At 42.9% G+C, this 21,335-nt stretch overlaps 1 long non-coding RNA gene across 1 annotated transcript; it reads left to right on the top strand.

Moving 5' to 3' along the window:
* Positions 1-332: 332 nt before the first annotated feature.
* On the top strand, positions 333-17,549 carry LOC137147355 (uncharacterized). The gene is made up of 3 exons (XR_010918184.1): positions 333-426; positions 627-737; positions 17,182-17,549. It is a non-coding gene; the product is annotated as an uncharacterized lncRNA (long non-coding RNA).
* Positions 17,550-21,335: the final 3,786 nt, after the last annotated feature.

A 21,335-nucleotide genomic window follows, 5' to 3' on the forward strand; every position in this document is an offset into this window, starting at 1 on the left:
CCCCCCCCACGGCTGCCCCACTCCCCAGCGGGCGGGTGACCCGAGCCGGGCAGCGGCGGGTGCCTACGCTGAGTGCGGGCTGCGGCCGGGGCGCTGCGCTGCGCTGCGCTGAGCTGGCTGCACGCGGGGCCGCTGCTCTGCAACAGAGCGTCCGGGGCCGGGCGTTCCGGGCACAACCGGGCACCTTTGTGAGGCGGCCGCCCGCCATTGGCCGCCCCGGGCGTTCGAACCCGATCCCAATCCGATTCCTCTCCCGCTCCGGGAGGGGCCGGGACGCGCTCCCCTGCCTCCCGCTCCAGCACTCGCTCTCCACCCCCTCCTCCCTTCCCCTCTCCCAGCCTCTCCTTTCCCGCCAACTAAGCGCTTCCTTGTGCGGATCTGTCCCCGCCTCTCCAGGGAGACAGGCTGTCCTGGAGCCCCACTGGGGTGAGCAGGCCGCCTGTGTGACCAATCGGGCTGGGGGTGGGGGGACAGGTGCCTATATAAGACAAAGCCCCAGATATTGGGCCTGTCCCTATAAAACTGGGACGTCTGGCCACCCTAGTCACTCCCCATCCACCACCCTCAGCTCAGCACAATTGGCAGCTGGCCCAGGGCAGATCCCTCATCGCTTGGCTACTTTACAGGGCCTGTCACTGAAGGGGCCTCAGGAAGGACAGGTGGATGGAAGGGCACATCCTGCGATTAAGGAAGGCTTCGAGGCACAAGTGGGGATGTTTTATCCTCGTGTGTTGAAGGTAAATGTTCCCATCTCATTGTTTAGCAGATTATCGATCATGACTCCGTAGTTCCATGCCCTGCGTGGAGGGGTTGACTTGTTTGCTTGCATCCTTTCTCTGTTAGATTTGGATGGCGCTAGGATTATTATATATTTTTATTCTAAATACATCTATTTAGATCAAACTGGTATAGCTGGAAATTTGGATTTTGTTTCTGAGTTCGGAAGCCAGCTCCAGTTATATAACCCAACCGATTTACACACTGTATATATGGTAGATGGATGGATGCACTGAGATAATGGCTCGTGTACAGAGCCCAGAGGTAGCTGAAACATGTTTTGACGTTCAGATAGTCACAGCTAAGGGTGTCTACGATGATATCTCTGACAACATTGAGTCCACTTCCCCTATTTACAATGCTACCTTTATGCACAGAGTGGGTGAGGTAATATCTTTTATTGAATCAACTTCTGCTGGTGAAAGAGACGTTTTCCTGTTTACACAGAGCTCTTCTTTCAGCAACAGATATTATCTCACCCACCTTATCTCTCTAATACCCTGGGACCAACATGAGTACAACAGTGCAAGCCATCTTTATACACATTCATTTGGTTTATAGCTAATGTCATTTCAAATTTTGCCTTTGAAAATTTAGTTTCAGTCTATGTGGACTGGTTTGCCCAGTTATTCTAAAGACCTTAATGTTCTAAAGACCCAGTGATCAAGTGTCAAGCTAACACAAAGCCAGATACATGCCGATAATTTATTTAGTTGAAAATGACTTTTGCTGAGGCAAATGGCATGTGGCAATAGATAAATGCCAGCAGAAAATAATGAGCCCCAGGGAATGATGATCTCAACAAAGCAGCCAAACCTGAAGCCATAGGATGTCCCTCGGTCATGACTTCCCACCAAGGCTAATGAGAGATTTGTTGGTCTTGGTTTCAATGCTGTATGATGCAGTCTGTGGAATTGGGCTGTCTTTCCTTCTTAGACAGTCCTGAGAGGGGCACACTGCTGGTCCCCCTTCCTCCTGTCTAACAGGAAACTTCATCCATTTCCTTGGACTGGTCCTGCTATGCAGACTACACTTCAGACTAAAAATACTAGTCATATTGTTCTTTGTATTCGCACTCTATAGACCTAGTCTCAATTGTTTAGCAATCAACAAGGCAGTCAATTAAATTGTTGAGAAGGGAATTGATTTGGTAGTGTCTTTCTGTGTCACTCTACCACAGAAGCATTTACATTACCAAAAGGGACATATTTTTTTTACCCAAACAATGAACAACTGTCAGGCTTTTCTTGGATGAATGTGACTTTATTGTCTGAATGGACACTTATGCTTCAGCTCAACAAAATAGTAATCAGAGTGGGAAAAGATCAACAGTAACATCTGAATCAAGCAGCACTCCCTTTGTTTACTGGTACTTCCAGAAAAGAAATGAATCTTTATAGACTTTCCATGTTATCTAGCCCTCTCAAGTGCTGGTTTTAACCCTCTTTAAGCCTATGTGCCCTGATTTATCAAATATACATAAAGCTAATTGACGTGGAGGAATTATTTCAATTGCAGTTATTTAAATTAATTAAAATTACTTTTGCTACTTTAGAGACCAAATTCTGAACTGAATAACTCTGATGTAAACCAGAGCAACCTCCCTGACTTCAACAAAATTATTCCAGAATTACACCACCAGTTTAGCTGAGAATACAATATACTACCCTATCTAGATGGCGTCTACAGAGGGCTATGACCCGCCAGTGATGCTGGACTTGATTCTGGTCTCATGTATGCCGGTGTAACTGCACTTGTTTCAAAAGAGATTGCTCCTGATTTACATTAGTCCATGTGAGAGGATAATCAGGCCTATGTTTTTAATGCAAATGTAATAAATTCATGTTACTTAATTCCTATTTATAACAAATCCAAAAGTTAATTCTACTTAACCAATCTTCAGTCTTTGACACATGAAATCTGTGAGTCAGAGGGCTATATATGGAACTGTCAGAAGTTTCTTTTTTGCCTGGGTTAAATAATATTCAAACTCAGATCAGCTCCAGCAGCATCATTGGGAGATGCGTGAAAAGACTGATAACCAGTAAGGCATATAACTTTGAGGGGAATATTTCCAGCTATGAGTCCAAAGGCAAAACCTTAAAGCCAAGTTCTGATCTCATATATTCATCAAGTATTGAGGTAGCCTGACAAATCTGCTCATGCCAGAGATGCAGTGCGTGTAGATTTATATTTTGGGCCTACAGTCAATGGGTTAATTAGTTCTCTGGTTTTATGTGCACAAGCTAAGCTAGTCTCCATGAAACCATCTCAGCCCGGATGTAAGTGGTACAACTCCAGAGACCTTGGTGGAGTGGCACGCTTACACCAGGGCTGAATTTTGCCCCTTCTAGGTGCTATGTAAAAGCCAAAATGTTGCCTTATAAAAATACCACACAAAACCCATAAATACTGAACAATCTGTTGCATGAAATTCCAGTGTAGTTCTTCTCTCTGTCCTTCCTTGTCTAATAAAAGATGTTAAGTAGTCAAAATAACGGTGCAAGGAACTCTTATTATTTTCATTATTTAATAGTTGTATTACATTAACACCTGGCAGCAGCAAGCTGGGCCCCATTGTGCTAGGTGCTGTGCGTAAAGGAAGGAACGTACAGGATTAAAGTAACTAGCATGGCTCTAGCAATAGTACTACCAAAATAGAAAAACAATGGTTAATTGCCTCTTCTCTGGAGGTTTTTCTAGATAGTCTATAACAGTGGCTGACACTATGCCTTAGCTAGCAGAAATGGATAGATACTTCTCTGCCATGGAGGTTAAGTTTCACATCTTAGGAGTAATTTTTACTAAGAATTTTACTTTTCTAGATCTCTTCTTGTTGTGCAGCAATAATTCCGTTTCCCTTGAAATCTCCACTTCTCCTCCTCTTGCATTTCTAATGGTAAATTCCTACAAACAGGTTTCTTCTGAATTATTAATAACCAACAAGATGGCATTTCATGCAGTGAACAGACTCCTTTTGGAGTCTGATGCTTATGTAGTATTTTTAAAAGGAACAGTTAGGGACTCTCCTCTAGTTTTCAGACCTCTGTCAGGCAGTGTGAATCTGATGGTATGGATTAATCTTGTCCCATTGTGCTAATTTACACACTGCTTAGGCTGTGACAGATGCCAATTCAATTCAACATCATAAAATGGCTATGAGTCAGCAGGGATTTCTGAAACGTAAATCATGTCAGGCAAACTTGATTACTTTTTTAGGAAATAACTGTTGGCCTAGAAAAAGGGAAACATTAAGATTTAATATGCCTGGATGTTCAGAAAGTTAAACCAAATTTAAGGTTTCACATGATGAATTACTGTAGAAACCCTATAAATATGGGTTAGGTAAATGCATTATTAAGGCAGATACAGATATGGGGCCTGATCCAGAGCCATTTGAAATCAATAGAAAGATTCCCATTGACGTCAATGGGCTTAGAATCAAGGCCCTGGTTAGATAGCAGGGGCATTCAGACATGGCAATGGTAGAGGCCACATAAGTATTTAGACAGACAGAGAGTCCGAGAACAGGTGACTGGAATTAAAGTCAGGAACTTTTTGTAGAATCTGATGAGTCATGGGGTCCTGCAAGGTTGTATGTTGGGGTCAGTCCTTTAAAATATTTTTCTTCTTTAGACAAAGTAACGCCATCAATGGATTGCGGGTACGGAAAGAGAGAGTGGTTAAGTCTCAGGGGGATGTAACTGTTCTACATGATAAAACTGGTAGATTAGGCAATCTAGCCCAGAGGCAGAATATGAAGTGCTATGCGTCTGAATGTAAAGTGATGGCACTAAGCTAGAAATGATAAAAATAAGCACAGTTTAAATAATAATGATAATATCTTATGCAGCACTTTTCATAATGGAATTGAATTAGCTAATACAGCAGAGGAAGGGGTTTAAATTTACTGACAAAGAATGTAACTGCTGGCCCTATCCAGCATGCAGCAGCAGAACACCAGTGGGATATTGTCTTATATCAGAGAAGTAAACTAATCCCTGTGGCTGTCAGGAAGGAAAATCTCTCCCTCTACCCCCAATACACAGGTGGCTCCATGCATTAGATGGGCAGATGGAGATGGGGAAAGCATCACTTCACTTTCCTTTGAAGCATCAGATATTGGCCACTGCTGGAGGAAAGATCGCTGTTAGATTGACCATGGCCTGACCTGGGATGGCAATTCCTCTGCTCTGGTTTCCGCACAAAAATGTTAACAGTCAGAAGGCCAAAATCATTGTTGGTGTAAGTAGGCTGAACCCTACTGAAGTCAATGACATTGTGCCCATTTCCACCAATACTGAATTTGACCAGTGTTGTTTAAACCCCCTCCCTCAAAAAGTTACCTGAACACCATGAGCCAAATTCTAATCCCGCACTGGTTTAACTTTTGCGTGGTTCCATAGACAGAAATGGAGTGTCTCCTGTTTTATAATGCTGTGAGATCAGAACCAGGCCCACACTGTGTTTACTATCACCTAATTGTTCTAATTTATAACATCCAAAGCCATACAAATATGATGGGCAGGACCTGTTGGTGCCCACCTTGCCAAGTGCTTTTCTTCAGGCTCAACGGCAGTGAAACAACCACACAAAATGGAGACTTCCCCATCAGGCACTAAATTGCATGGGTGGGCCTGAGCAGAGCTAACCCAGGTAAGATTGACAGGGACTAAAACCCAGTTGAAAATGCAGGGACTAAAAGATTGGTTGCAGCTTGTGAGTGTTGCAGCTGAACACCAGAGAAGCAGTGGTAAGCATGAGCCTGAGTAGAAGCAAAGGGTCAGAGCTCGATGGACACAGAGCATGGCAGATTTGGGGATTTCTGAGCAAGGAAACTGCCTGTTTGTTTCTATTCTGTTTAGGGAAACAGGATTTTGGGTAAAAAAAAAAAAAATTTAAATAAAAAGATTACACAAAGAATTCCCTTAACTCATGTAATCGATTTCTCTTCCTAACAGAAACAAGCTTGTAAGGCCCCAAATATTAGCTAACCAATTGGGCCAAAGAGGAAACAATATGTAGCTAGGCCATGCATCTTGTACACAGCTAATACATTTGGAGTCCACTGTGCCTGTGTGAGATCACAATCATTGGTCGCCTCTTCTCCCATAATCCTTTGTTCTTTGCCTTCTCCCTTTTGCTGCAAGAATTTCAAGAGTGAGGTTGCTGTTTGTTGGCAATTGTCTAGTGTTACTCAATGATTTCTTTTTTAAAAAAAAAGCTTAAAAAAATTCCAAAGGTTTGAGATCCATATTTCTCTGGACAGCTTGACCCCAATTCTGATCTAATTTATATCAGTGTAAATCAGAAATCACTCCTTCCTATTACATTTATTGTGTAAAGAGCAAAGAACACAACAAAGCCATCAAGGAACTTGGAGATAAGTGACCCTATTGAAATGAATGGCTCGCAAGTTTTTCTGAGTCTTCGAATAATTGGACCATCTTCACTTTGGGATTTTACTTCTTCTTCTGTTTTTCTGAACAGACATTTCAGTTTTTCATTCCAAAGAACAGAAGTTTTCCCAACCTCCTTTTAACACTTTATTCCTCCCCAATAAAAGGAACAGATTGTTCAGAACATTCTGGTCGATTTGCTGTTTATGCTTGTTGGCTGGATTTGCTGTTTATCACCACATGCTCCGTTGATGAACTTTTGCAAGATCACAATCATTGGTCGCCTCTTCTCCCATAATCCTTTGTTCTTTGCCTTCCCCCTTTTGCTGCAAGAATTTCAAGAGTGAGGTTGCTGTTTGTTGTAATTGTCTAGTGTTACTCAATGATTTTTTTTTAAAAAAAGCTTTAAAAAAATTCCAAAGGTTTGAGATGCATGTTTCTCTGGACAGCTTGAACCCAATTCTGATCTAATTTATATCAGTGTAAATCAGAAATCACTCCAAAGGAGACACAGGTGTAACTCCAGTGAAAGTGGGATTGTAATCAGGATTATTATTGTGTATATTTTGACATGTTAGCATGCATGTTTCTTGTGGCTAGTTCAAAGGAGGCTGCAGGAATAACACAGAGCTGGGAGACAAAGTCCTGAATTCTAATCCTGGCTTTGCCACTCATCGGCTTCATGACCTTGGGTAAGTCAGTTAAGTGACTTGACTAAGGTCACATTAGAAGTCTGTGGCAGAGTCAGGAACAGAGGCCAGATCAGGGCAGTGAAGAAACCACAAGACCATCCTCTCTCTCATCAATTAAATATAATTAAATATCATTAACAATCTTCTATTTTACTTTCAATAGAAGGCCTCCTGTATAAAACATACGACTCGGGTTTTGGATCTCTGGCAGGGTAGTATGGAAAGATAGATGCCTTCACCATACTTTCTATTGGCCACGAAGACAAGTTCAATAGGCAGCAGAACTGTAGCAGTTGCCTAGCAACTTGAATGCAAATTTTCATCCTGTCAGAAAACATTTCTTTCAGCAACTTGGACTAGATTTACAAAAGGAGGATCAGGCCTAGCTAATCAGATGGTTTAAAGAAATAACACACACAACCTGGGGGGGGGCTCTGGATCTAATTTATCTAGTCTTCAGGAAATCTGCCATCCACAGGGCTGCACAAACAGACCACACCAAATAAGGCAGCAGCTAGTGCGGAATGGATGGGGGAGGCGAACCACCTGGGAGGACTGGTTTGGAGACTGAAGACAAAAAGGTGCTCTGCAGTTGGACAAGGATTACAGCCATCTCAGAGAAGTGATGGGTCTGCCAGAATTTCATTCACTCACAAAGGCTGAGGTTGAGATTTTTCAAGTCCCCTGCAGATTTTGACACGGTTCCCAGTGAAATGGATAGAAGCTGTGCATCTAAATCCCCTAGGTGGCTTTGAAAATCTCAGCCGAAAGGGATAGCAACCCTTTGTTCTTGTGGCCCAGACAATGACCCTCCTGCAAAGCTCTTTCAGCAGCAGTTTGGGGACCTCCAGACGCTCTGAATCCACTTACCAAGTAAAAATTGAACTGGGAGCTGTTTCCTTTCCTAGATTTAGGGCTGAAGTGTCTCCTCCAGCTCCGTGTGTTGGATCTGCAGGGCCAGGGCAGTGGCACAGAAGAAGGAGCACCATCTCTGTGGCATTGGTTCTTCCCACACACCCCATCTTCATGGCAACCCATCTGCGGGTGCTCACTGGGGCTTGAGATCTGCCTGAGGAGAGAGGCAGAGCACTCACAGCACACAGCGATTCCTCACTAAGTTAATACTTAGTGGGCCAACATTAGCTGCTGTTCTTCCTGCTCCAGGGGCAGCAGCTGGCTGGCAAATTCCTGGTTGCAAAGGAAGGCTGAACAAGGCCATTTTTGAATGGATGTGGGCAGGAGGCTGGAAGCCCTATGCCTCACCACACGCCGAAGGGGCGTGCACCGCTAGCCATGTAACTGACTCTGCTGTGGTTCATTTCTCTAGCCATTAAGATTATTAAATGCACACCACTCATTTTGCATGATAGAAATTCCATGCCTGGGGCGGGAACGCTGGCATGGGATCACTGTCTCCATATCTGAAAACAAACACTTAGCCATTGCCACAGCGCTTAGGACACAGCAGGTGACCATTATCCCATGGCTGTGGTCTGTTCCTTTGAAACGAGCTCTGAAGTATACACCATTATAACAGATTAAACAGGGCAGAGGAGCAATACCCATGGTGACATGCCCAAAAGTACGTCAGGTGGTCTGGCATTTGACTTGTTTGGACTTATTTAGCCCTGAATAATTTTTGTTGCTTGTATACAACTCCACGTGGTGCAGAAAGAAGTTGGAAGAAATTACCTGGTGCTTGTCCTGAGCGGAAATTGAAACTGAATCCTGACTTTCTGGAGGAGAGGGCTGTATTTCCTAGCTGGTTGCGGAAGAACAGTAATGACTCACGTCGACATAACAGGACTCCAAAGCACTTTGCTATAGAATTAACTAGCTGGTATGCGGGTGTGCTGCTGGACACAATCAGAACTGTTTGTCTGTGGTTTGAACCCTATATGGCTCGCTGCTGGGGAGATTCTCCTTTAGGTCAAGGGTAGGGAGCAGTGCTTTTGTGGAAGAGGAGCTGAGATACCCCTGAGCTTTGTGGAGTTCTCCGTAGCCTTGGTGTATGTCATAGTGACAACCCTGAATTAGATCTATGTGACCATAGATTTGATACATTATGGACCAGATCCTCAGTTGGTGCATCTCCGCACAACTCCATAGGTCCTCACTATGTATTTTTCTATCCACTTGCAATTGAAACGTAGCCCCTTGGAACACAGCAGCACCGTGCAACAGTTCAGAGTGGGAAGTGACTAACACTGTATCCAGCTGGAACTTTAGGTCGTCTGAAAGTAATTACCCAAAAGAGACTTTTGGCCAAAAGGACACCGGGGTTAACGCGTCTACACTTGGGAAAAGTGCCACAAGGCCTTTAATGATTATAAATGGTCATGTCTATCAGAAAGCTGGCATCTCCAGAAACAGAGTGCAGCCAGCAGCATTGATTCACTGCTGATTGAGAGGACAGAAGGTCTCCTACTTCATCACCCTGGTCGGTAGCACTTGGAGCCTGGTCTCCCACCCCACATGGGGCCCTGCTTAGTTTTCAGAGAGCTAATAAGATCATAACCTGGGCGGGTACGGCTGCAGGAGAAGAGTGATTTCTGCAAGTGAAAAATCTCTGTGCAACAGGAGTGAACCTGATGCCTTTGTTTTTTTGGAAAGCTGTATCAATTATCTGCCATTCTCTCTCTCTTTTTCTGCTACATCTTAATTAGGCCTGCACTACAAGCATATGATGGTTGTCATGGATCAGCTCTGAGTGATGCTGCGGGCAATTCAATGAAGCAGAAGCCTGAACTGGCCCAGGTGTCTGAACTGAAGTGCTAGAGCTTTCCTTGCGAACCTGCCTCAATCGAAAGTGCACATTTAAACTCAGTTTTGAACTGACTTTGTTTACAGCTGCAGCTGTGCGTCAGAAAAGAAACCGCATAGCCCTTGGTCTCGCTGGGGAAATAGTCTACTCATGTTTGTGTCTTCTGAGAAACCACCATCGTAATCACGTGGTTACAAACATTTTAGCTTAATTTGGGGTCGACCCAAACCCTGCTGATGTCATTGCCAGTCTTTCCCTTGACTTCAGTAGCTTTGGATGAGGCCCACAGACTGTTTTTTGCCTTACATTTATTGCATTTGGGGCTGCTATCTCATAGACACAGACAGACTTTGGATCCTTTCCAGGGATGATGGAAACAGTGGTGTAAGTTAAATGCCAAGTGTAAATAGGTCAGAAAATCAGTGCAAGTGAAGATGGTTTATTTTAGTTCTTTTCTAACTACATCCCTAGTATCCAGTAACTTTTTTTACAGACATGGGGTCAGAATCTGATCTTACTCACACTAGCATAAGTCTGGAGTAAGAGTTAATTCCAGGTTTAAATTAAGCTAACAGGAGCTTTGCCATTAAATTAAATGGGATCAGGATTTGTGCCTGCCACAATTGATCTCAGCAGAATTACTCTACACCATGGGGCAGGGATGTGTTTTTGTTCTGTTTATACAGCGCCTAGCACAATGGGTCCTGGTTCATGGCTGGGATTCCTAGGGCCATGGTAATATTAATAATGAATAATCATAATACACCACTGTAACAAAAAAAAATTAAATCTGAAGCCCAGACCCATCCCTTTATATGGAAAACAGAACAGGGGATATATATGGAGTGGGCGACTGTTGGGATCAGAACTCACTTTGATTAAGTTGGGATCAGAACTCACTCTGGATTTGTGTAGGGCATTGTGTACAGAAACACAGTTCAAGGAAAGGGACCAAGGAAGTGCAAACTGGCTTTTGTATGAACCATTCTATAGCATTCAACAGATGGTGTGAACACAGAGTGTCTCTCAGGTTTATGCTTCATTTGTTTCATTGCACCTTGTGTTTTCACAGCTGCACACTTGCCCATATAATAATTTATTGGCATTATGCTCTGAGATGTTTAGCTAAAAACCTGTAAGCAGTTCCTGCTGCTCCTGTAAATGTCCAATGTTCATCAGGTTTGTTACAGGTGTGAATATTTCCAGAGGGGAAAGACAAATGAATGATAAAAAAATCTCTGCTGGACTACTGCATATTTTGCAATTAGCCGATTTGTCAGTTACCCAGAACCAACACTGGTCATCTTAGTTGGAGCTAATCAAGGGCTGAATTTTCACCATGTCTGTTTTGTACAAAGTGAAACAAAGAACATGTTGACAGTGGTCTCAGCATTTTATTTTTCCGATAGATTTTTCTCTGAGGTATTGGACAAATTTTCCTCTGGATTACATTTATACAATCCCATCTACCTCAGTGGGATTGCTCCAGTGTGAGAGGAGAATTTGGCTCACGGATACTGTGCATGAAGCTTAGATCAGGATAACAGTATGCTATCTGCATCCAATGAAGTGGGTTTCTGCCCACGAAAGCTTATGCCCAAATAAATGTGTTAGTCTTTAAGGTGCCACAGAAGTCTCGCTGTTTTGCTAAAAACAGACTAACATGGCTACCCCTCTGGAACTCAGTATACTATCTGGACCTTCTAGAGAATTTAAGGTCACTTTGCAGACATTCATTCATCTTTACAACACAGCTGTAAGAGACTGAAATATTCTTGTCCCCATTTTAAAGAGGGGCGAAAACTGAGGCAGAGAGAGAGCAAAAATGGTTTTCCCAAAGTCGCACAGCAAATTAGTGGGAGAGATGGAAATAGAATCCAGTGATGCTGAATCCTCGCTCTAACATGCACTCCCAAGCAAAGCAGTCCTGTAGCATCATTTTATATTAGCGCACAATCACTCGCTATTTTATATTTAGCTACCAAGTACTGTAAAGGGACGTTATGTAACATCCCTGAAGTAAGGCGTTTTATAATTTACAAGGACTACTTTTGATGTTTCTAGAAACCCTCCTTTGGAGTTTATTCCATTGCTTTGCCCAGATTCCTCCTCTTTCCCTTTGATCAGGTACAAGCTTGCACTCGGCAGTTGTGTGTAGCTTTCTGTACATACAGCAACAAACCCCCCATTATTCTCTCTCCTGCTATTAGCACTGTTGTCAGCTAAATTCTAATTGTAGAACCTTTAGTACTGACAGTGCCGCAGGAGGCAGAAAGGAGTCAGCAGTTCTCCAAGGGAGCTTGTAGCTCTGGCAGATAGAAAAATCCTCTTTTGGATGGGAAGTTGATCAAGTGAGCTCTGAAATCATGAAGAAGACACAAAGAGGGAAGCCCCAGGATGTCACTTTTCAGAGTCGAAAAGCACTGTGTTCCAACATCCACATACTAGCTGGCTGCAGTCCTAGTAACTGTACGTTATGCAAGGCTGCATATTCCAGCCATAATTAAGTGGCTGGGTCTCCAAGTCGCACATTGGTACAAATCTCTGTGCTTTTCCCAAATGAAAGAAACTGCAACATCATGGCACGGTGTGAGAAGTGCAGCTGTATGACTGCAGGAACTTGTAGCAAATTAAGATGGATGCCTGTTAATCATGGTTACAATGAAAGAACCAGATTCTGGCTGCCTAAATCACAGGCAGGAGGACGGGAGCAGCAAGAAGGCCCTTCCCTACTTGCACACCTGTGTAGAGGGCAACCAGGAACCTGACATTTGATCACTCTTAAACACAGTCAAGGGAATTCTCCACTGCACTGTGGCTCCTTTGCACCAGTTTAGCTTTCTCTCTGCAGAGAAGATTGGGGGCTGACTGACCCAGGAAGGGAGGGTGAATGAGGTACAAATTAAGGCCAAACCAGCCCCCAGCAGTTCCTAAATAGGGAAGATACAAGCCACCTCTCCTCTGTTCCTGCATCAGTGCACAGATGAATTTGACCCATTGGCTGAGGTAGTCACAGCACCAGCAACTGTGCTAAACACTATATCCCTGACCCAGTTCTCCATGGAGGGGCTGCTGCTGTACTATGGATTGCATCTCAGTCATTCTGTGAAAGGGATCCCACTCTTTCAGCTAAAACTCGGTCTCTTTGGGTCTTGAGTGTGTGGACTACACTGGGACTTACTCATGAACATCCAAGGGCAAAATAAGTCTTGTCAGATAGAAAGCCCAATGGTACAGCAATTTGTGCAGCAGTAAGGCCATGGAGCTTCAGCTTGGTAGGATTCTGTTGCAGAGATCAGAGCCTAATCCATCGTGTTGTAATTCTGCAAAGAAAAAAGCCCCAACAGCAGTGCTGTGTCTTTGACATGCAGGGCTTCTGACAGCTTGTCTTGTCGTCTCTGAATCTAGTTCTGCAGCTCACCACCGGAGAGCAATGTATACATTAAAGGATTTAATAACAGAAAGTGCTTGATGTTTTTGGAGGGCACCATCTTACAGGGGGTGGTCCTCTCTCCTGACCACGCATGTCCTCTTTCTGTGACGGATGGCAGCAATTGAGCACAGATACACCTGTTGGTACAGAAACACCCTCGGGTATGGAACGAGCACAGTTGCATAAGAACCAGATCCAGTGCACTCACTCTCTACGCCTTAAGCAAGTTGGGTGCTTCTGTTTCTGCAGAGCTTACAACAATTTTTTCTCTGCTCTCTTAGTGCAGAGATTTCTGCATCATGTGCCTAAGTCAGCCCTCGTGTAACTCAACCAAAGCCAGTGGAGTTATACCAAGACTGCATTTGGCCTAGCATTTCCAAGGTAACTCCAGCGTACGTATCTTGGTTTTTACCAGGGATTGAACCACAGACCAATTCTTTTCTAGTCTATATGGGTTTTTATACCACACTCATCACCACAGCATATGATCTCCAGAGCTAAAGCACTAAAAGCCAGATTTGTCAAAAGACTCCGCTCCTGTTTAGGCCGCCAAATAAGTGCCCAACATTGCTGAAAGTTCTCAGCATGGTGGGTGCACATTGGATGCTGAACTCTTTTGAAAATCTAACCCCATAGTCGTGGGTGCTTGTCACGTAAAAATCTGGCCCTGAACTCCTTTGAAAATCTGGTGTTAAGTCCTCTAGCAGGTAGTAGTAGCAGACTCACATCCTCTGTGCGTTCACCACAGAGCGGGTCACATAACACAGTCTGAATGGAATTCTTACGCATGCACATTCAAGGCCTCTTTTGGTAGAGGTCTAGCAACTTCCAGGCTTCACTGCACTGCTGGACTCCTCGGGATGTGCTGGCCCTCAGGGTGAAAGCACAGAGCAGGAAACCGGACGGACAGGGTATGTGGCTCTCCTCACCCACTGTTTGGAAAGTGGATCTGGATGCCACATCAAAAGGTGTTTGTGGTGGTGGTGATAAAGGAGAGAGAGGGAACACTTTCCTGAGTAACCGAATTCAAAGATGGGGCCCCTCCATAACAGAAAAAGGAGGCTCGTTGGAAAAATAATTAAACATAGACCAAACACAACAGCAAAGCTGAGCCTCCATTAGGTGTTTCAACCTCAATTTTAATTACGTTCACACAGGGCAGCTTAACTGCATTACAACCTGTTTGTGGAGCAACTGCACTGGATCCATATTGAAACACAGTCCTGTGGGCGTTGTCGCTAAGGCAAGCACTGGAAGTTGCCCAAAGGTCTTGAACAGATATAAGAGACTGATTTCTGAAGAATAAACTCAGCATCGGTGCGAGGCGACTAGTGAGACTTCATATAGTAATACGGGCGGATGAGACTTAGTGTGCACTTTTTTCCAAGAAAATTAGTGTGTGTGTGTGTGTGTGTGTGTGTGTCACAAACAGAGACAGAGTTTTTGCTTCCCTTTTGAGAATATATATGGTTCAACTCTTGTTTTACAATCCCTTGTGTTTCTTGGATATACTTAGCCACTAATTTCCGTCAGACTTATAAGTAACCCTGGTTTTCATTTTCCATGAGTCTGATGTTTATACTCCAAGGCACTGTAATTATGATCTGGTTCTGCCTCCTTTACTTGTGTTGAAAAGCCCTTACAAACTCAAGCAGTTCCCATCGTTGTCATTGTATTAAGTGGCTTTTTAAGGTCCATTTTACTGCTATGCAAAACATTTTTAACACTGCGAAATCTGTACACATGGGGATTTTCACTGTATTGTTTCCATTAACAACTTCATTTTCAGGTGTTTGCTTTCAGGCTGCATGTGTGTTTTATTTGTTTTAACAAGGCTTGACAATTCAATTTTTATTTTTTTTATAATTTTGACAAAATATTAAAGTTGTGGAGAAAAAGGGTCAACAAATAACTATTTAAAGACAATAGACACAGATTTAAAAAGTTAAAGCGTTATAACGGTTAAAACACAAGTTGTCATCATCACATGTCAAAATATACAAAGTAACTATTCTTAAATCAAACTGTGAGAAGCTCTCAAACATCATTTTTCCTACTTTTCCCGTCTGTATAGTTGTATTATTATTGATGGAAATATTTGTCAGTTTGTGTGCGTATGGTGAAATCAACGTTTATGGATAAAAATCTTATCCTTCCAAGCCTAGTTTTAACCAGAAATCAAGAATCCTATTTATATCATATAATGACTTGGCACCTTCTTAGGAAGTAATCTTCAACCCTGAAGCTTGGCACCTCCCCTTCCAATGTAGCATTGTTTTAGACTTTGTTCGGATCAAAGTATCCTAGAATTTTTGTTATTATCTCTGACATGCAGTTTCCGGAGAACCCCAAAGCCTGAAATTAGAGTAACAGTCTGATTGTGGGGCTATTTGCTAAACTAAGTACTACTTATTGTGAGTAAAGGCTGCAGAATCAGACATTAAATAGTGAAGGATGAAATCTAATGCAATTGGCTTTGAAATACCATGACTGTAATGTCATAAAGTGGTCAGGCTGACAACCTTTAACCTTGAGAAATTTAAGAACAAAATAGGGGTTATTGAGTGGTTTCATTTTCCGTTTAAAAGTCAAATACCAAATTCCCTACAGGAACCTGCTGGTTCAATGCTCAGCAATAATTCCAGGATGATTTGATCTGTGAATCAGGAAAAATAACCACCACAAACAGTAAATCCTGTATAAAAGCTTCCAGTTCAGTAAAAATATAAATCCAACCTGTTTCAATACAGGAATTTTTCACCATCCTCTGAGGTGTATTAATTTTTATTCACAAGGCCATAACTTTATCATCAAGAAAGGTGAAGCTAGAGAGCATAGCATAAACCATCACTTAATGATATGGCACTCAAAATCTTATCAGGTGAACCCAGGGCATAACAATGAGAGGCATTAAATGCTATCTTTCTGAATCCCACCTGCTTTGTAGATAAATGCTGCCTGCTTTGTCTGAGGAACTCATCGATGGGAAGGTCAAATTCCACAGTATAATAATAGTCACATAAAAACACCTTTGCCACACCTGAAGAAGAGCTCTGTGTAGCTCAAAGGTTTGTCTCTTTCACCAACAGAAGTCCATCCAATAAAAGTTATTGTCTCACATAAAATATAGATATTTTAGTTGCATATTTCAGTCACATTACAATGTTTATATTAATCAAATGGTGCTGCAGCAGCACTGATGCCTGGGGCAAACAGCAATGGGCTAGTTGACTTGGTCAGCTCTTCTGCTACATGAGAGACTGGGTGTGTTCTTGTTGTTCTGGCTGCTTGCACCCTAACTATTATTACAGATCTCTCCTATTGCCCTGAATTTAGGGCACAGCAACTAACAGCAGAGTTATTACAGTTTCACCAAGTGACTCACTCCATTTTGCTTTTAGATTTTATTTCTTCATCACCTTTCTGTATCTCATGCAAATTTTATGGCTGGCGCCGGCTGTATTGCACCTCACTGGGAACATTCCTCCCCTTGCATGCAACTTTAATCAACAACATTTTTGCTGCAGCTAGAGAAAGCTTAGCCACTAGAGATGGGCTGAGCTGTCTTAAATAACTATGAATAGCAAGTGGCTGCAGTACTCATCAAACCACAAGATACCATAGAACTTTTTATTAACATATATTTGATATTTAGTGGCTTTCATCCTAAAGAATTGCATATACCAAATACATACATCCTCACTGAAATGCAGCCACTTCTGGCACGGAGGGCTACAGCCAACCAGTCAACACTGGAGCAGAGGAATTATTTGGCCAGCGACACCTCTTCCTAAATAAAAGGTGCTCTACCTGAAGTGGGTAGGATTATTGGGTGGGAGGGGAGGGTTAAGAACTTATTCTAATAATCCCCACACATTAGACTGCATGCTGCTCATTTTAGTTAATTATTTCAGGAGGATAAAGGCTAGGGTCAACCCTTCTGGGATATGAGCTTGCACTGCTATGAGAGCACAGGTATTCCAAGCTTCAAGCAGAGATTTCTAAACTCCTTCCGCGGTAAGGTTCAGTTCAAGCCAAATAAGTGTATTTGCAAAAACCAGTGTGCATATGACTGAACGATGAGTCATCAAACCTTCTCTACCCACTCTGTTTAAGGCAGATGGTGGGTATTTCCAAAGTCAGACACACTGAGGAAGACAGGGAAGCCACCCAGGCAGCTAAGAGGGTGTTGGAACATGCAAGCCAGGCTCTGAGGAAAGGACCGAAACTGCAGCAAGACCACAGAGAGGAGGACCAGGAGCCCCGGGGCATGGGAGAGAAAGGGAGCAACAAGGTCTGCAAAAGGTCCTTACAGCTTCTGCAACGAAATGAGCCACAGACAAAATCAGTTGGGATTTTTTTTTCTCTGTATCTAACTGGCACATCATGCAATTTAGTGTCACAAAGGATTTCAAGGTAGCATGATGATCAGATGCTTCAGAAAGCACATAGCAGGACACTTTCAGCAAACCGCATGTCACAGAAATGAGGACAGAAAATATTGCCTCTTTACTCTAAATAGAGAAAGTGAGTGGATTCCTTATTGGAGTGGGATGTTGCTAATTACTGTGGCTAGTTTATCCCCAGGAAACAGAGAATAAAAGGTCCCTCCGTTTCATTTTGTTTACTCACTATATTTTTACGTTCTTCTGTATCTCCACAGCAGTCTGAACAATGTAGGGTGAGTGAACTTAGCTAATAGGTAGGAAAAAAGCCTGAGAATATGGACTTCTGAATGGTATTCCTTGTTCTGTCACCAGCTTACTGCGTGACCTTTGGCAAGCCAGTTGGGTCCAACTTTTTGAAAAGTAGGCTCTGAATTTGGTTGCCTCCATTTTTTGAGTGGCCGTCTGAAGCTACACTTAGCACCTCTGCATATCAGACCCTAAATGTCTCAAGTTGGTCACCCAAAAGCTGAGACACGCAAAATTAGGGACCACTGTTGAAAATGGGTGGATTAAGACAGATGAGCCTAAATTAATCCATCTTTAAAACAGGAAAGTAATATCTACTTCCTTCAGAGGAGGTCTGTGGAACTGTATTAAGTTCTGCTAAGCTCTTTGAGATCTTCAGAAGGAAGGACCTTGGGAAATGCTAAATATTATTTATTTTTATTATCTTTATCTTCATATTCAGTCACTGACAAAACCATCTCCTTACAGGTCTGTTTTTACATCCCGTACAGAGTCTTCTAACCCTTTCTGAGATGTTTGTCCTGCAGCCAGTCCCTTTTCTATTGTCCCTCTCTAAACTGAAGTTGTCTTGGATTTGCTTTAATAGACATTTTGTTTGGCCCATATGTATTTTATTCCAAATCACTGTTTCAAGTGCTGAATGACTTTCTATGCTTGCGTGTGGAATGGCTGCATTGCAAACAAATTCAACAGCCCATTGAGTACACAGCAACAGCCCCTACATGTTCATGGGCATTGACATTAATGATGGTTCATCTACAAGGTTAAGTGGCAGACACAAAGAAAAAGAGATTTCAACTGAAAATATAAATGACCTTTTCATGGAAGAATAGAGGCCCCTTACATTTTGACTGAGCCACTCAAAAAAGGCAAGTGGGACCTTGTTGATCCTTTTTTCATTTTTTTTTTTTTTTTTTTAAATGATACTGGCAACAATATTTGCCTGGGAAAGACATTTAATTAAGACCATGCAAAAAGAAGTCAGCCTTAGCTGTTATTGCCTCCAGAAAGCTTGATGCAGAGACAGATTCAAAATTAAGGATTGACTGTCGGCTGATGGGACCCTAAGGCTGTCTGGTGACCTACATGCTACTGGGGGGAAAATAAACCCTACAACCATTGCTTAAAATGACAAAGGTGGATGAAATTCCACGGGCAGACTCTAGGAAGCTTGTATGAGAGGTGAATACTGCAGGTATGTTGCATCCTGCTGAAATGAAGGCATCTAACTGTCCCTTCATGCAGGTCTAAAGCTGCTGGCAAAGGGATACAGTCAAGCAGTTGTGAAGCTATGAACTAAAAAAAAAAAGTTGTACAACTCTAATGTAGTGGTATCATATTACAGTGGGAGTGGCCATAAGGGTGAAATTTACTCCTGTGCAGAGGGCTAAAACAAGGCCTATGGACACACTTAAGCCCTTAAGATAGGAGTTGAGCGGTCCATAGACCTTGTTCTGGCCCTCTGCAGAGGGTGATATATACCCTACAAACAGTTTCATTGAAACAGGAGAGAGCCTAACAGTCCCCTCCTTTTCACTTGAGCAACTGTGGCAAGGCCTCCAAACCCTGACATAAACCTCAAACGTTTCAGGAGCACCTACCCTTGCATTTACAAATCTATTACTACCTAGGGTGAGTTAATTGGTGATGAATTCACTCCTGTTACAAACTGCTAGTGCAGACAAACCCTGGTAACTCTTGTCTAGATAAACCCTCAGAGGCCAATGAAAGCTGTTAGTAGGGCTTCTTCACAGCTATTTCCCCCCTCTCCTGTTGGGAGCCACTGTGGCAAGACTGGTTCTTTTTCACAGACCATCTAGGAGCAGCTGCAGCAAGTCTATGCCCTAGGAATTTCTTCTTCTCCATCTCCACATGAGGGAGTGGTAACTTCTTTCTCCTCTGTTGCTCTGCCAAATGATCCCTTGGGAATGCACACCCTTGCCTATTCACAATTGCTGAATTCAAAGGGAGGGGGATGGTTAACCCAGTGAAATCCATTTATAACAGAGTGAGACTTCATTGGAAACGGAAGGCGGCTTTACTGAAAGGAGTGAAAATCCATTGAAATGTACTGAAGCGTTTCAGGGCTTTCACTATAACCAAGACCTCTATAAGTACATTCTGAGTATGGCTGTCTCTACATTAAACTCATCTGGGAAAACTCCCATCATTGCCCTAGCATGGATGCAGACTGGCAACCCATTTTGTAGCATTATCCAGTGCTGATTACATAAAGTTGAGATTCACTGTTGACAACTGAAAAATGTCATCAGCAATTGCTAACAATGGTAATTTCACCCCAAAGTATACATCTCAGTCTGAAACATGGTTGTCAAAGTCCTAAAACCCCCTTTGTTCAGGGTTTCCTCATATTTAACACACTGTTATATAGCTGCAAGTTTCAGGAGTGTGGTAGAGCCAGACGTTTCTTAAGCATAATTTTTTAATTGTTTGTGAATGCTGGGCTCATTTGTCACCTCTTTCAGTGAGATGCAGAGATGCTTCCTCTGTAAATGACTGTATTCGAGAGCTCCAACTCTCTTGATTCTGGCTGGGCGAAGTCGTGTGGTTGCTGAGCATGGCAGCTCTCTCAGGAGGCAGATACAGCACATATTGCACTTGACCAATACCGCTGACAGCCTGATCCTATAAGAGGCAAGAGCCAAAATCTGAAAGACGTCATCCTATAGCTGGATTCCAGGAAGTCCTGAAAGCAGGAGAAAATACAGAGCAAAGAAACAGCCTGCAGTGGCACATCCAAGGTGTTTGAATGAATTCAGAGGGATCAGTGATTCAAAACTGGCTTGAGTCACAGATTCCTCTGAATCCATTTCTATACCTTTTGGCGCAACATTATGTAACAACAGCTTTGCTCCTGAAAATCTGCCAGTTTACACTAATAGAAGAGCTGAAAGGAGGAGGTGAGAATGAAAACAAATAAACACACACACAAACAAAATAAAGGCAACTACCTACATGAGGCCAGGTTCTCAGATCATCTATGGTAGTGGAAATCTAGGGTAACTGACTGAAGTCAATAAAGTGAGTATTGACTAACACCAGTGTGAGTGAGATCAGAATCTGGTCCACAGACAGGAAAGGAAGGAAAGGGAGCAGTGATTTGACATCACCTACTTTCAGCATGAGGAATAGCTTGGCTATATTGAAATTCCTCCCTTGAGTAGCTAAGCGAGCACTCAGACAGTCCCATCTTGCATTTCAGGCACACTCAAAACTCCCATTGGAGTCAGTGCAGTGATCATTTTTGGATGCACAGAAAAGAAGGGTCAGCTCCCCTGCAATTGTCTTTTTGGCAGCCTGAACATGACCGTGTCTCTGATGGGCATTACACTTGCTCACAAATTGTTACGCCCTTTTGATCGATGTTTAGGAATTCTCCCCCCTCTTTCCCGCCAATGTTTTGTTGCCCCTGATTTTGGTCTCTGCTTTCTTGCAACCATTGCTTTGTCCTTTCAAATGCTTCAGCTGGCTTGTTCCAGACTGACTTTTTTTCATTCTTGTCCGTCCTCTTGTTCAGTGGTGTTTCTTTCACTAAGGTACAGAGGGAGCTCTGCC

This window comes from Emydura macquarii, unplaced genomic scaffold, assembly GCF_026122565.2.
Source record: "Emydura macquarii macquarii isolate MOO-44397 ecotype Brisbane River unplaced genomic scaffold, CSIRO-AGI_Emac_v2 contig_554, whole genome shotgun sequence".
Taxonomy (NCBI): domain Eukaryota; kingdom Metazoa; phylum Chordata; order Testudines; family Chelidae; genus Emydura; species Emydura macquarii.